General features: G+C 47.3%; 1 protein-coding gene across 1 annotated transcript in view; it reads right to left on the bottom strand.

Moving 5' to 3' along the window:
* The window catches only part of si:ch211-137a8.2 (uncharacterized protein LOC777613 homolog), a 42,121-nt gene extending 37,862 nt beyond the window's left edge, over positions 1-4,259 (bottom strand). Inside the window, exons 1-2 of the mRNA XM_062553233.1 lie at positions 4,216-4,259; positions 4,060-4,125 (exon numbers count right to left, since the gene is read on the bottom strand). The gene's annotated coding sequence lies outside the window, so the exon portion shown is untranslated. The remainder of the gene's footprint in view (positions 1-4,059; positions 4,126-4,215) is intronic.
* Between the last annotated feature and the right edge of the window lie 741 nt (positions 4,260-5,000).

Genomic DNA, 5,000 nt, shown 5'->3' with positions numbered 1-5,000 from the left:
CACACTTCCTCATTAGCAGGCCCTAGGGAGGACCGAGGTCTCACTGCTACACATTCGCTTGGCTGGCGAAACTTTACACCGCCACCTTGCCTTCCAACAAGCTCCCTGTCTCTGCCTGCAGGAGCTAGTTTCGGCTGTAAACAAAGGCTCGATAGGGTGTGTGTGTGTGTCTGTGGGAAAGACTTGCATTTCTGCAGAGTCTCTCTTTCTCTTTCTCTCTCTCTCTGTGTGTGTGTGTGTGTGTGTGTGTGTGTGTGTCTTTCTGTGGATGGAAGAGAGACACAATGTCCGTGTGTGCTTCTGTTTCTGTGTGTGTGTGTGTGTGTGTGTGTGTGTGTGTGTGTGGGGGAAGGCGGGGGATGAATGACAGTCCTTCTCTGAGGCTCAACACTGCTAACTGTTCATCAAAACAACCCAAACAGCCCCAAAACAGAGTGCTGGCCAACACAGGGCCCGGCTCCAGTGGCCCGCCATGGCTGGACAAAGGCTAATTACTGTTTGTGTGGCCTCATCAGTCAGGCGCTGTTTTCGGGTCAGAACCAGCCAAGCTTCCCGGCATAGTGTAGTGGGCCTCGACTGGGAGCGAGGCTGAACTGGGCCCTGGCTAAGTGAAAGAAAGAAAGAAAGAAAGAAAGAAAGAAAGAGAAAGAAAGAAAGAGGGAGTAAATAATGACCATGAGAGTGAGTCGAGTAGAGAGAGTGCAAACAGGATTGGCATGAGGGGTAAGGGGAGCCTTGCCACTCCATCACCAACGCCACCCACACACCCCCCAAAGTAATCCCTAAATACTCCGCCTGAGGAAGACAGAAGACTGATGGTGGATAGAGGGAAGAATGATGAAGAGAAAGAGGATGAGAAAAAGGGAGTGTTTGTATAAGTGCATCTATCTATCTATCTATCTATCTCTCTGTCTCTTTCTTTCTGTCTCTCCCTCTTTCTCTCAGAATGACAGAAAGAGGGAAGACTGATGAAGAGAAAGAGGAGAAGACAGTATAAGTGCATCTCTCTATCTATCTACAGTATCTCTCTCCTTCTTTCTTTCTTTCTTTCTGTCTCTCTCTCTCTCTCTCTCTCTCAGAATGACAGAGCGAGGGAAGATTGATGAGGAGAAAGGGTGGGGGTGGAAGTGTGTGTATGATGGCTCCAAACTCAATCCACGTGCGCAGCACGGTCCGTCTCCGGTCAGGACCCCGGCCCTCCTGAGCGAGACCTTTGTCCACCAGCGCTAATCCATCATCTGATCGCTAATCGAATCACACCCCCCCCCGGGGCGGACCGAGCGACCGTCCGACTGACCGCCCCATGGGAGCAGGAGCGCGAACACAACTCTCCCAATGGGAATCAATTAGGGGCCGCAGGAACGCAAACACAACTCTCCCAATGGGAATCAATTAGGGGCCGCAGGAACGCAAACACAACTCTCCCAATGGGAATCAATTAGGGGCCGCAGGACACAGCACACGGCGCTCACCAGGAACAGGCAGGAGCACGAGGACGTCCACCACCACCACCAGCACCACCAGCACCACCATCAGCACCACCAGCACTCTCCCTCGGAGCAGTCCCCGCATCCAGACGAGACACGGGCGGGAGAACAGGGCTCTGCTGTAACACACGCAGCGCCAGGGGCAACCACTGGATATGCTTTCTCAGGGTTTACACACACACACACACACACAGTCACTCACACACACACACACACACACACACACACACACACACACACACACACACACACACACACACACACACACACACACACACACACACACACACACACACACACACACACACACACACACACACACACTCACACACACACACTCACACACACACACACACACACACACACACACACACACACACACACACACACAATCAAGGCCACAGATCTTGTGAGTAATCAGGCCCCAAGTTAACCCTTATGTTTGCCAGTACAGCAGAACACTCACATAGTGGAGAGGGCAATGTCCATCTCAGATCTTTAACTACTGTACACCGGGCACACATGATCTCCAATTAGACTGGTGGTCAGAGTGGTGAGAACAAACAGAAGCCAATGACTAAGTCAATGTTCACAAAAGATATGTGCATGAAAAAGCTCAGATTAAAGTTATTTTGTCTGAGGATGACTTCAACTTCAACACTCAACCTCAACTATGTTATCAATCCAAACAATCACAATGCAATGCCCACGTCAAGGAGCACAATCAGCTGATCCTGTATTCACAAATCTTCACATTTCTGCCAAGTTCAGCTGAGATACTCAAGCACACACTCCTCTCCCCCCAGTTATCAACAGGTCTGATCTCCATCACCTGTACATCATTTCTCCATGATATCTAAGATTATTTTTTAAATAAAAAGTGTTAATGGGCAACATCTCTCTCTCTTTCACACACACTTGCTTGTTCACTCTCAGTGTTCTCTCCCTCTTGCTGTCTCTCTCTCTCTCTTTCTTTCACTCATGCACTCACACCTTTGCTTGCTCACTATTAGGGCTCTCTACGTGTTGCTGTTGCTGTCGCTGTCTCTCTCTCTCCCTAACACACGCACACAGACACACACAGACACACACACACACACACACACACACGTTTGTTCACTCTGAGAGCGCTCTCTGTGGACGGTTTGGTTTCGGGACGAGCATATTGTCCCAGTCCCTGCCAGACGCCATTCTCATGCTGATGAGTGCTTGAGGAGGATTGCACGGTGGGGAATCGGTGCGATTAGGGGATTTGCACCCCAAAATGACGCAAGCAAGCGCCGTGACAACACAGAGATACGAGAGAGAGAGCCACACCTCAGGCACCCTGCCGCGCAATACATCCCTCTGTATACCCTGCAGAACCAAACAAAAAGGAGGGATATGCCAAATTTAGGTCCTTAAAGGAGAGAAGAAGGGATGAGGGGATGGAGGGAGATGAGGTGGACAGTGGACAGAGAGAAAGAGAAAAAGAAAGGGAGAGATGGCAGACTCTCAAAATGTTAAACAAAGCAATTCCCAAAAAGTAGTGTCAAGGGCTCCATGAATAATACAAAGTTTTTAATAAAGTATTCATATTACCCTTCTCCCGGCCCCAGAAGTAACTTGCTGCTTGCACATATACTATTCCCCATTTCAGATGATGACAGCTATGGCTGCAAAGCTGCGATCTACCGCATCCTGGATGAGAAGTGTAGGCAAACATTTCAGGCGACTTCGCTAACATAGTCTGCCTGAAGAAACTATCAAGTGTTGGCTTGGAATCACCTGGAAGATTATAGTTGAAAGCCATTTATTTGGACATGCTCGCCATAAACCAAGCGGCGAGAGAAAGATGTGAGGCATACTTGAGAAACAAGCCTTTTCTATTTGACAATCTTCTATTTTGCACAGGAAACACAGACAACCAGGTTAATTAATTCAGTTTTGGGTAACTTAAAACTCGTGGACCTATTTCCTCGCAAATCGATAGGGCTGATGAAATAGGCCAAGGAGCCGTACATGTAGTCACGGGCCTCACTGACCGCATCGTATGTCACTGAGGGGAAACCTACATGTTAAACGATACCCCTACCAGCTGTAACCTTAGGTCACTGTTCTATCGGACTCGTAGCCTGCTAAGGGAAGTTGTTCAGGTTAAGGCTGCAGCCTCGAAACAGGTTTCATTTCAAAAACAATATGCAGGGACATTCCCCTCGAGCTCCATGGATCGCATTCCCAATCGAGAAACAATTTCTACAATCCAAGAAATCAAATCCGCGGAAGCCCAGGCCTCGTGCCTGGATGTGGATTGTGGACTTGGCGCTTGACTGGGCACCCGCTGCTGTAATGTAATAAATTCAGCAGTTTGTTTCAGGACGATACAATATGTCATACAAGCTGCACAACTGCAAGCATATGACGCTGTCTGAGGTATGATGGCAATATAATGTAGTCTTAAGATGTGTCCAAGAACACTGACAGTGCAAAACGGGACCTTTGTTCAACAGGAATCCCACCTATCCGTCATTGTATATGTTTGAAATGAGACTTTCCAGAGACAGAAAGCGGGTTTGGTTAAAGGTGAACTTACGCCAATAAAGCGCCCGGCTTCTCCCACACACCGTCCGCTTTGAAGTTCCGGCTTCAGGTAGCTCCTCTACAACAGCGAGATGCCCTCCAAACATCAGTTAGAACATTACAAAAGCGAGGCGATGCTCAAAGTAAGAAAAAGTAATTAATCCACTACCAACTCAAACTGCAAATGGGAGTCTTGTTCGCCTGTTGTACCACACAGGAGAGCGGTCGTTACTCACAGGTCTCGTAATTCTACCTGCCGCAGGTGGACAGGTGAAAACCACGCCCCCACTGCTCTTGGCGTGGTTTACTTGATATTTGTATTGTAGCCTTACAGCTACTGTTTTCAGGTATTGTTAGAATGTGATGTGGTGCAAAATATGGTCAAACATCTTTTTTGTCAAAATATAATTTCATAGAATTGCATTCATTGAAAGCCATAATTACTGTTTTGAACCAATTGTGGAAGGTTAATTAAAAACATAGAATGTAGCAAGCAAAAATACAATTATTGCAAGCCATTGCAGGTCATAATACAATGATTGTAAATTGCAAACCACAGAAGGCTATAATGAATAATATTTTTATCTCATGAACCATGTTTCTCAAAGAACAATAGGAATGACCAGAGAAGGCTTGCTGCTCAGAATCACTGTCCTGGCATGTAAATTTAGGGGCTGCAAGTATTCATAGTATATCACCGACACGTGCGCTCATTTGAATACAGGCAAATGTCTGTGCGTTGTGGAATCTCACGGTGATTGGCTAAGCTGGACTTGCATATTCAAATGACGACCCATTTTTTAGGCCAGTTACGTAAGGACCATGTTTTCACAGAGATTGCAGTGAATTACACAATATGTTCATAGACCGAATATTTACCAACATGGAACAGGGCTGAAGGATGCCGCAACGCGGTTGGACCATATATGGGAAGCGGAGGAGCTCTAGAATGCT

Source organism: Sardina pilchardus, chromosome 13 (assembly GCF_963854185.1).
Source record: "Sardina pilchardus chromosome 13, fSarPil1.1, whole genome shotgun sequence".
Classification (NCBI taxonomy): Eukaryota; Metazoa; Chordata; class Actinopteri; order Clupeiformes; family Clupeidae; genus Sardina; species Sardina pilchardus.
Note: the sequence above shows the minus strand (reverse complement) of the source record. Positions and strands in the feature narration are given on the sequence as shown.